General features: G+C 42.9%; 1 protein-coding gene across 23 annotated transcripts in view; it reads right to left on the bottom strand.

Moving 5' to 3' along the window:
* LOC132495108 (uncharacterized) overlaps positions 1-12023 on the bottom strand; it is a 310462-nt gene that overhangs the window by 279804 nt on the left and 18635 nt on the right. For 2 of the 23 annotated variants that reach the window (XR_009533212.1, XR_009533214.1), the window contains exon 3: positions 5994-6974. The exons of 20 other annotated variants lie outside the window; for them this stretch is intronic. The gene's annotated coding sequence lies outside the window, so the exon portion shown is untranslated. Of the gene's footprint in view, positions 1-5993; positions 6975-6996; positions 8000-12023 lie in introns of those variants that run through there. One more of the 23 variants, XR_009533213.1, reaches the window with a different exon arrangement.

Genomic DNA, 12023 nt, shown 5'->3' with positions numbered 1-12023 from the left:
CCCACCACAGCAATGTCTCTCACTCACACCACTGGTTGAAAACCTCTACTCCAACTATCCTAAAGATTTGGAGTTTGAGGAATTGGTAGATTGGGGAAAGATTGCAGGAGGTGCAGATTAGGTGGTAGTAGAGATGAAGAATTCTGCTTGGTCATATTAAGTAACTGTATCTTCTTCATCTTTGTATCTCACTTATCTTTATATGCACAATGCCTGGCACAGAGAAGACACTAATAAATGTAGATGATTAGATGAATAGGAGTTACCTATGCAACTATGAGCATCATGTAATAATAGCTAAAGATCTGTATAACAGAAATAAAACCGTATTTCATGTCCTGAAATATCAATGGCTTGTGAGAAGGTGTGACATTTATACTACTTCTGCATCTTCTCCCTATGTACAATGTTGAGCATATAATAAACAATTCATAAATACATCTTAAATGTAATTTATGAGCATGTTTATTAGTTTCATATTGCCACTGGAGCAAATTACCACAGACTTACTGACCTAAAACAACACAAATTTATTATCTTAAGAGTTCTAGGGCTTCCCTGGTGGTGCAGTGGTTGAGAATCTGCCTGCCAATGTAGGGGACATGGGTTCGAGCCCTGGTCTGGGAAGATCCCACATGCCGCGGAGCAGCTAGCCCCGTGAGCCACAATTACTGAGCCTGCGCGTCTGGAGCCTGTGCTCCGCAACAAGAGAGGCCGCGATAATGAGAGGCCCGCGCACCGCAATGAGGAGTGGCCCCCACTTGCCGCAACTAGAGAAAGCCCTCGCACAGAAACGAAGACCCAACACAGCCATAAATAAATAAATAAATAATTTTTAAAAAAAGCAAAAGAAATCTGAATGAAGTATGGTCTTAAAAAAAAAGAATAAATAGCCTTAAAAAAAAAAAAGAGTTCTAGAAGTCAGAAGTTCAAAATGGGTCTCACTGGGCTAACCAAGGTTTTGGAAGGGCTGCATTCCTTTCTGGAGGCTCTAGGAGAGAATCCATTTTCTTGCCTTTTCCAGATTCTAGAGGCTGCCACCTTCCTTAGCTCGTGACTCCCTTCCATTTTCAAAGCCATCAACGGCAGGTCTTTCTCACAATGCCATTTCTCTTTTTCTAAATTTTTTGCCTCTGCCTTGCCCATTTAAGGATTCTTGTGATTACTTTTGGCCTACCAGATAATCCAGGATAATCTCCTTAAAGTCAGCTGATTAGCAACTTTAATTCCACCTACAACCTTAATTCCCCTTGCCATGTAACATAACATATTCATAGGTTCTGTGAATTCAGACATGCACTTCTTTTGGTGCGGGGGCAGGGGGGGCACTATTCTCTCTAACAAAGCATGTAAGACCCAAAAAACAGAAAAAGGAAGAATAGAGGAAGAAATGACAAGGAATAAACAAAATGGAGTGGTAACATTAAGAACAGCAATAAGATTAGAAATATATAAGAATTAGTGCATTAAACTATAAGAATCTGGAACAAAGCAAAAAAAAAAACTCTATTCAATACTATTAGTTAATTCCAAGCACGCGTACACACACACACACACACACACACACACACACACAGAGTAATGGCTTGGGTGGCTGATGCCGCAGCTAGGATACTACTGTTTACTAATTACACAAACTAAACAAGAAATAAATGACATGTTTGCTAGTTATTTAACTTTTGTAGAAAAAGTTCCCAAATGCCTTTTTTCCTGGTAAAGGATTCTTTTCTTGCCCCCTCCATTCCAGCTCACCTCTAACATTTCTGGAAAAGTTCTAGGAGGATGGATAAAACTCTTTTAATATTTGCCTACCCAGCTTAATCCGTCACAGTGCAGGATGGATGGTGACCGTGCAAGTGCACTCTGGAGACAGAGCACCGCCGGCCTGAATTAGAGGCAAAGGCTGGTGCACATCGCCCCCTTGTGCAGAGAGGTGGAGAAATCATTTCCTCTGGCTGCCCAACTGGTTTGCTGGAAGAAATTTCTTGGCTAAAACTCCATGGAAAATGGTTGTTTGGAGAGTGCAATTCCCCCAGAGGTTTTATTTTATTTTTTTAAACATCTTTATTGGGGTATAATTGCTTTACAATGGTGTGTTAGTTTCTGCTGTATAACAAAGTGAATCAGTTATACATATACATATATCCCCATATCTCTTCCCGCTTGCGTCTCCCTCCCTCTCACCCTATCCCACCCCTCTAGGTAGTCACAAAGCACGGAGCTGATCTCCCTGTGCTATGTGGCTGCTTCCCACTAGCTATCTATTTTACATTTGGTAGTGTATATATGTCCATGCCACTCTCTCACTTTGTCACAGCTTACCCTCCCCCTCCCCATGTCCTCAAGTCCATTCTCTATGTCTGCATCTTTATTCCTGTCCTGCCTCTAGGTTCTTCTTGACCATTTTTTTGTTTTTAGATTCCATATATATGCGTTAGCATACGGTATTAATTTTTCTCTTTTTTGCGGTACGCGGGCCTCCCACTGCTGTGGCCTCTCCCATTGCAGAGCACAGGCTCCGGACGCACAGGCTCAGCGGCCATGGCCCACGGGCCCAGCCACTCCGCGGCATGTGGGATCCTCCCGGACCGGGGCATGAACCCGCGTCCCCTGCATCGGCAGGCGGACTCTCAACCACTGCGCCACCAGGGAAACCCTAATTTTTCTCTTTCTGACTTACTTCACTCTGTATGACAGACTCTAGGTCCATCCACCTCACTACAAATAACTCAATTTCGTTTCTTTTTATGGCTGAGTAATATTCCATTGTATATATGTGCCACATCTTCATTATCCATTCATCTGTCGATGGACACTTAGGTTGCTTCCATGTCCTGGCTATTGTAAACAGTGCTGCAATGAACATTGTGGTACATGACTCTTTTTGAATTATGGTTTTCTCAGGGTATATGCCCAGTAGTGGGATTGCTGCATCGTATGGTAGTTCTATTTTTAGTTTTTTGAGGAAACTCCATACTCTTCTCCATAGTGGCTGTGTCAGTTTACATTCCCACCAACAGTGCAAGAGGGTTCCCTTTTCTCCACATCCTCTCCCCAGAGGTTTTAGAATCAACTTTTTTCATCATTTTAAACCTTATTGGGAAATCTCTCTAAAATATATTACACATAAAGAATAATCATACTGAGTCAATACTGTGTGAAAGAATATAACAGCATAAAATAAATTATTCATTCTCTTGCCTTGTAAAAAGCAGTCTGAATGCAATTTTAACAATTCTTTTTGGCTGTGAACCTCAGTCCATTTACTGTCCCATAGAGTAGATAGAACACAATATTCTTCTACATGTTTAGGACATTTTTTAAAGGTTTTTTTTCCTTATTGTTATTTGGTGTTTTTTGCCTCCTCTGTTGCTTGTCAGTGGTCACTTTTTGATTTTGAGTTTGTCAGTGTGGCTTCCTTAGCAGCTTCCTTCCCTTTCTCGTTTGCTGTGGAAATAGTAACTAGGATACCACACTGGTTAGAATTGTAAGTAAAAGGTTAAATAGGCTCCCAGTAAAGCCCTTACAAGTGAAATGTGTTGAGATTTAAGACAAAACCAGAGTGACACTACACACAGCACTGCCCATTCCATTGGATTTTGTGACTGTTTGACATCTACTTGGCTACTTAGAGCTATTTTTACCTCTTTTCTATTTTTATTCTGAATAGGTTAGTCTGAAATAGTTGTGTTTCGGCAAGATGAAATATTGCTGTATTTTTTCAAGGTGCCAAAACCTTGAAATGGGATAAAATTTCCTCAGTCCTGGGATTGGAAAAAAGAAAAAAAAAAAAAAGGAAAAGCCATGCCCCTTTCAGTGCTTATGGCAACTTGATAAAAAAGCAGGGCTGCAACTTAAATGTGCATTAATAGGAGAAAATGCAAAGGGTGGCTCATCTGTATAGCAAAATACTATGAGCTATGAACTGTGTATACCACATATACATACACTGATTGGAAAATATGCTCATTAACGTACTGTTTAGTTTCTACACCAATAGGAAAATGCTTCTCTCTTTGGTCCCCCAGTCCTGAGATATGTTTCGTAAGGCCGGCAGGATCTAGCACTAGCTCACTCGCAGCACTGCCCCACTCAGTAGGGTGCCCTTACATTAGCTGCCCCTCCGTCCCTGCTTCACCCCGTCCTTTCTCCTGCTCCCCGCAAGCATCGCCCAAATCCCTGCACACAGCCTTCGTCTCTCAGGCTTTTCTTCTGAGAGAAGTCAGGTTAAAAAAAAAAGACACTGTCAAGGGAAAAAATGATGCATTGAGCTGCTGCACCCATTTTGCAACCATGAGGGGAAGACCAAGAGAATGCGAGAAACTGACACAGAACCATGGCACCATTGGGCTACAGAACCATCTACCTCTAGACATCTTGTTCCATGAAAAGAATGAGCCCCTATTAAGTTGCTGATAGTTCGGTTTTCTGTTATTTGCAGGCAAAGTACTTCTTGGGAGTATTTTACTTAGAGGTGAAGGCAGAGGGATGAGCTCTCTGTGTGGAGAAGCCAGGGGAGGTTGGTAATGAGAGCTCCAGCTAGTAGAGAATTCTGGTCTGAGAGAAGCAGAGACAAAGACAGAGGGAGTGTGTCCTGTGGTTTAGAGTCTTCTGCCAGTGAATTCCTCTTTTTGCCTAAAATATTTGATATAGAGTTTCTATCACTTGCAAACAAAAGTCCTGCCTAATTTAACTGTGAGCTTACTCGTTTTACAAAAAAATGTGGGTATGTGTGTATAAGTGTATGTTCACCTAAGCATGGAAAAATATGAATGCATGTACTGAATGGCTACCAGCAATTATTTCTGGGGAGAAGTGGAATAGAGAGGGGTAAGAAGGACATACATATCATTTTTACTTTATAAACTTCTTAATGTTTAAACTTGTTATAACCAGCTTGTATCATTTTTGTACTTTTAAAAGACTAAAAACTGCAGAAAGTCTGAGATAATGTGTGTATTGTCTGATGCTGTTGAGATTGAGGTGTGTGGCAGTTGAAAACTAATACACGAGTCATCACAAACCTGAGAACCACTGCTTACAAACCACCAAACAAACCTCAGTCAGACAACCACAAATCCCAAGGCCCGAATAAAAGCAGTAATAAGTGCTGAGTGAAGAACTAATGCTGGGAAGTTGTATCCAGTCGGCCTGTGACCATGGCCCCTACCCTCCCAAACATATAGTTTCCATTATTTTTCCTAAAATCCAACCCAATAAGCCCACAATCTGTTACCAACAAACATAAAGGTGTGCTTGCTATGCAAATGCAGCTTCAAAGCAAGCTCATCCATTTACCCTGCCGAATGCATTTCTAGACAGAAAAATCTAGAGCAGCCACAGCTTCAAGAGTCAATGTAAATAGCCTGGAGCGCTAAGGAAGATGGGAAGTATGCTGGGCCAACCTAAGCACACAGGCTGATGGGATGGAGCCAGGACCAGAGGGGATGGGGTCGTGGGAAAGGGATACAGCTGGCTCAGCCACATGAGCCACTTGGTAGATGGACCAAAGCAGAAAAGCACGGGGACACGACATTCGCAGAGTGGAGATGGTGTCAGCAAGTGGAGCGCTGAGAGCAAAGAGAAACGCAGGTGAATGATGCCAGCAGGGCCCCAAGTGGTGGCTGAAGGATGCCAGGAGCAGAACACAGGGAGAGGACCAGCAAGATCCCGTGTAGGCTAGGGGGTTGGGAGGCAGCAGCTGATGACAGATGAGACCGGGAATTCCAGGGAGGGATACTGAGGCAGAAATCCAGGGGTGTGAATAGTAAGAGCTACATACGCATACTTACTGCATGCTAAGTGCTTTAAACTCTTATTTCACTTAATTCTTCCAAGTACCTTGTGAAGGAGAACTTTTACCATCTCCATTTTTGAGATGAAGAAATTAAGGTGGACAGAATATTAGTGATTTACTCAAAGTTGCACAGCTAGTGTATTAGTCAGCTTGGGCTGTTGTAACAGAATACCAGAGACTGGGTGATGTTAAGAACAGAAATTTATTTTCTCAGCCTTCTGGAGTCTCAAAGTCCAAGATCAAGGTGCTGGCAAGGTTGATTTCTGGTGAAGCCTCTTTTCCTGGCTTGCAGATTGTTGCCTTCCTGCTGTGTCCTCACATGGCCTTTAATTTCGGTACACACGCCGAGAGAGAGATCTCTGGTTTATCTTCCTCATCTTATGAAGACACAGTCCTATCAGGTGAGGGCCCCACCCTATGACTTCATTTAACCTTAATTACCTTCTTAGAGGCCCCATCTCCAAATACAGGGCTTCAACAATGAATTTGGGGGTGGGGGGAGAGTGGGGGAAGGACACAATTCAGTCCATAAGAGCTAGTTAGTAGCAAATAGACAGTATGGCTCCAGAGCCTAATACTCTTTCTGTATTTTTATATTTTATTGAGGTATAACTTAAAGATTACAGTTCACTGAGTTTTGAAAAAATGCGTACATTCATATGCCCCACATTCGTAGCAAGAACTCTACTGTACATCCTAACCATTACACTCTACCAGACTATTTTATGACAGGAGGTGGTGCTACTGGTAGATTTCAAGGCAGCCAGGGGTCATCCCTGGCGCTGAGGACACAAGGTCCACACGCAGCAAGACTTGATTCTGAACTCCCTTCCCCACACATCCACATGGGACTCCCTGCCCGGGCTAGCCCTCACCCTCTGCTGCTCTGCTCTGGATTCCAGGAGATTGACCCTTGGCGAGCCATGTTTCCCAGGGTATTTCTCCCCCTCCCTCTCTGTATAGGGCAGTGTCTCTGGCATCTCCTCTGTGGCTCCAACTCCCACCAGACAGTCCCACAGCGGTTTTCTACCAGATGACCCTCGTGCCTCCTGCACTTTGGTAAAAAAGCACTTCTTCCCTGTTGAGTTCCAGTTCAGAAGTATCAGTGGCTTCCTGCTGTTGTCATTCTTTGAGTTATCTCACCATCCATTGTTCGGCTTCTCAGCTCTTCCATCTCCTGTATAAACAGTTACCTGCATTACATTCCCCCAATTCAAATACTCAGCATGGTTTCTCTTTTCCGGGTAACACTTTTATAGTACACTGCTATAGTTCCAACTTCTCAGGACCGGCTCAGAAACTGGGGCAGTTCTAGGCACTGGATGGAGCCCATGCACAACGGCTGGAAGGTGGAGGACTCATCAGCAGAGATTTCTCCAAGAGGATACCAGAGATTGTATTTTCGTTCTCTACTTGTTGACATCTTGTTGGTCTACCTTGTTAGCAAATTAGCACTTCCCTCCAATACATTTCTTGCCCATGGCTCACCTGTTTTTCAGGTGGACCTCTGCAAGCTGTCAAGACTAGAGATGCTTTTATCACATGGTTCTTCAGCTACTGTCATGACACTAAGCTACTAATTGGATGTGTCAAACTGTCACATATTTTCCAAAAAAAAGAGAAGTACTTGTCTCTATGAAGTGGTTGGGGAGAAAACAGTGACTTCGGAGTGCAAAATGGGATACTCCAACATCGAGACGCCTTCAACAGCCTGTGGGTATCCCCTGGGATCCTGCCAACCAGCTGGGGTGTGGGGAAGGAAGCCTTTGCAGAGGCTTAAGAGAGGCAAAATGCCTGGTCAGCTCTAGTTCCAGCTTACAACAGGCTCTGGCTAACTGTAAAATCCATACTGAGTAGATCCCCAGGACTACCGCAGAAGCACCCCCATCTCTAGTTTAGCTGACAAACTAAGTCGTGGCTTTCAAGAGCCTTTGGCTTTAGGAGGGAAAACCAGGAGGCAGACGGCACCCACTGGCTCACTGCCCTGCATCCAGGGACTTCTCCAGAGCTGCAATAGCTCTGAGTCACGTCTCCTTTCCTCAGCTCACACCACCTCACTGGCAGGCTGATGGCCTGCCCTGATGGCAGGAGTAGAAGCCCCGCTGTCAGGGGTGAAAGGCAACCAGACAGTTCCCACTTCTCCTTCACTCTCTCTACGTGATAAATCACTTCAGCCAGAAGTGTCGCAAAAGGACCTGGCAGCTAATGGGAGAAATGTAACCCAAAAAAAGAAGAAAAGGAAGAAAGAATCCTGTTAGTCACAGAGCTTTTCATCTGAACCACAGAACAGGCTCTTGCCTTCTGTGGGAATAATAAAATCACAGCCCCGCACTATATTAGCTCCTCAAACAAAAGCAGCTCCCTAGAATGTAACTCATCAGGGCTTCTGAGCTGAATTTAGTTTTCACTGGGTAAAGGCAAAGGTTAAAATGAAAGACCCTTAAGAAAATCAGAAGTAAATAAGCTTGCTATCCAAACAAGGAAAACACAGGCTGCAGGGCAGCTCCGCCCTGCGGTCAATTCAACACCTGGCAAACAAACAGCATGGTCTCCGCCCAAGCTGGACTTTTCCCACAGGGGACTGGCAGCTTCAGAGGTCCAACAGAATGCCAAGGCCGTCTCTCCGACCTGGGAAAATAGGGTGAGAAGGAAGGGCTGGAACAGATACCTCGTTCCGAAGGAAAAGCACAACAGCTAAAAGTTATTATAAGAGAAGGACCTCAGTGCAGGCAGCTGGAGTTATTTTCAGGGTAAAGAAATATTCTGTGTGGAGAAGTGTTTAGGGAAAAAAACACAAATAGTGCATGAATATCACATTATAGGAACAAAATGTTCTCTCTAAATAAAGAGCTGGTATGGAATCAGTTGTTTTAACATCACAGAAGCCCAGTGCATGCCACCTCAGCCGCAGGCGTGTGGCTCAGTACCCCATCTTACCATTCTTCATCCTTCCCTTCCCCATGTCACCTAGCTCCTGCTTCAGCAACCCCTTCCTCCAAAGGCATCCAGGACTCTCAGAATTCTCTGAGAAGAGTGTTCCTCTAAATTATTCATAGTACAGTGCTACTGACTTCCTATCCTCCCCTTCCCAGAAGTATCTGCTATGTAAGAATCCAGTGAAAATGAGCAATGCTTGGAACAAATAATGAAATCACTCTTTGGAAAATTTCAGGAACTTGTAGAGATTTCACAGGGGGAGGAATGTCTCTTACCCATGTCCTAAATGATACTACATATAAATATACTATAAACTTGACCTCTTTTAGAGTATGAATTCCTGTTACACAGGTATGAGAACATTATTTTTAAGATACTGACTTTCAAAAGTTGAGATCACTACTTTCAGTCAAAATAGCCATGGACCCAGCAATCCCACTGCTGGGCATATACCCAGAGAAAACCGTAATTCAAAAAGACACAGGCACCCCAGTGTTCATTGCAGCACTACTTACAATAGCCAGGACATGGAAGCAACCTAAATGCCCATCGACAGACGAATGGATAAAGAAGATGTGGTACATACATACAATGGAATAGTACTCAGCCATTAAAAGGAATGAAATTGGGTCATTTGTAGAGACGTGGATGGACATAGAGACTATCATACAGAGTGAAGTAAGTCAGAAAGAGAAAAACAAATATCATATATTAACACATATATGTGGAACCTAGAAAAATGGTACAGATGAACTGGTTTGCAGGGCAGAAATAGAGATACAGATGTAGAGGACAAATGTATGGATACCGAGGGGGGAAAGTGTGTGGGGGGGTGATGATTGGGATTGACATATATACACTAATATGTATAAAATAGAAAACTAATAAGAACCTGCTGTATAAAAATAAATTCAATATTTAAGAAAAAAAATTTTTTTAAAAAGAGCCATGGGTCTAAAGGCCAGCAGAAAAATATTTGTGAATTTATTTCCAACTTGTGCTCTCTTCCTCGTGTGTGAACTTTTAGATCAATAAAGGTATGGTAAAGTGTTTTCAATAACCAAAAAATCCTTTCTAAACTCCTGTTTAATCTTGTCATACTTCTTTTCTACCAGTGCACAAAAATATTTTGGAAGTGTTTTATCCACATTATACTCTGGTCCTAGTAGGGGTAAAACACAATGGTTGACAGGTCTATGTCCATATTTACAATTGTTAGGGATTCCTGCTGTAATATCGACATTCTCAGTCCTGACTACAGTAGACTATTGCTAGAGACAGACACAATAATTCCCCTCAACTGCATGCTCTTTTTCAATGTGACTCTGCTACTCCTTCCATCCATAAGTGGAGTCTATTTCCTCTCTCTTTGAATCTGGGCTGGCTTTGTGACTTGCTTGACTCACAGAATTTGGCAGAAGGGACTCAGTGTGATTTCTAGGCATCCTCGTGGAGCCCCAAGCCTCCATGTAAGGAAGTCCAAGCTGTACCACTAGACAGAGTCTCTTAGAGGAGCCCCATGGTGCCCAGCTGACAGCCATCCCCAGACATGTGAGGGAGGCCATGTTGCACCCTCCAGCCTGAGTCATGACCAGCCAACACATGTAGAGCAGAGGCAAGCCTTTTCCACTGAGTCCTGCTCAAATTGCAGGTCTATAGAATCATAAGCAAATTTCTGCTTTAAGCTACTGTGTTTTGGGGTAATTTGTTACCTACCAGTAGATAACCAAAATACTGACCTTATACAAAAATGACTGAATTGTGTACAGCTACCCAGATTTGGTACACCAGAGATGAAACACTTGGCCTCAGAAAGCATAATCTGTCTCAATACAAAAATGTAAATGATCAAAGTCCAAATTATGCTCCGAATCAGAGACCACTCTCCCAATATCCATGCTCCCCTTCTTCTACAGCAGTGGCCCTCAAAGTGTGGTCCTGGAGCAGCAGTAGCAACAACACATGAGAACTTGTTAGAAATGCAGATTCTTGGCCTCCTTCTGAAAGAGAAACTCTGGGGGTGGGGCCCAGCAAGCTGTATTTCAACAAGTCTTACAGGTTGAGTCTGATGCATGCTGAAGTTTGAGAACCACTGTTCTATGGCAATAACACTTCTGATGCTTAACTGGTATACCTGGCCACCTGGATAAAGACTAGGTAAGGAGGCTAGGTAAGGCCACGACTAAGTTCTGACCAGCAAAAGGTAAGCAGAAATGGGAAACTGGGTGTTCCCTTCTCTGCCTCTTTCACCTCCATGCTAGTTGGAATTCAGATATGATGGCTGGAGCCCTGGAGAATGTCTTAGATCATGAGGTGATCCTGGGAAATGAATCCATGCACAGCAGAGAAACAATATGGAAGGAGGCCAGGACCCTGATACTATGGAGCTGCCACATTAGTTCTAGACTGATTCCCTGACTTCCTGAACATGAGAGAGAAATTCCTATCTTAAGCTTCTGTTTTTAAAGTTTTCTGCCCCTCACAGTTAAATCTGCTCCTAACTAATATATAATTCGAATAAAGTAGTCCCCCTTCCCCTCACCAGTTGAGATATGCTTTAATATAAGAATATTTTTTCTTCACTTGTCACAAGTTATTCTTTAGATTGTTCAATTTTTTAGTTGCCTATGAGCTGTCTCCTTATTTGACTAGAAGCTCCCTGAGGGCAGTTTTTCTTTGTTCATCATTGAATCCCCAGCATCCAACACACTTCTACCCTCACAACAGGGACTTGGTGAATATTTACTGAATCAAATGGACAGATGAAAGGATGGATGTAGGAAAACCACATGTTTTCCAGAGAGTCTTTAAGCACTGATAAAATGACCAAGCCTCAAATAATCTTTCTTTTACGTCCAGCAAAACTATCTCCCCACCACATCCTACCTCTGTTCCACAATGTAATCTAAATATGAAGCAACAATAACAATAACTAACACTTTTACATACCTTAAAATGCACCAAAGACAAATTCCAATAGAGGAGCGTCCTACAATATACCTGACCAGTACTCCTAAAACCTGTCAAAATCATCAAAAACAGGAAAGTCTGAGAAACTGTCACAGGGAACATAAGAAGACACGACCAGTAAATGTGACCTAGTATCCTAGATGGGATCCTGGAACAGAAAAGGACACTAGGTAGAGACTAAGGAAATCTGAATAAACTACAGACTTTAATTAATAATAAGATGTCAGTATTGGCTCAATAATTGTAACAAATATACCACATTAATGTAAGATGTTAATAACAGGGAAACCAGGCTTGGGATGGGGTGAGGGGAGGAGAT

Source organism: Mesoplodon densirostris, chromosome 8 (genome assembly GCF_025265405.1).
Source record: "Mesoplodon densirostris isolate mMesDen1 chromosome 8, mMesDen1 primary haplotype, whole genome shotgun sequence".
Taxonomy (NCBI): Eukaryota; Metazoa; Chordata; class Mammalia; order Artiodactyla; family Ziphiidae; genus Mesoplodon; species Mesoplodon densirostris.
The sequence above is the reverse complement of the archived record's forward strand: the minus strand, read 5'-3'. Positions and strand labels throughout refer to the sequence as shown.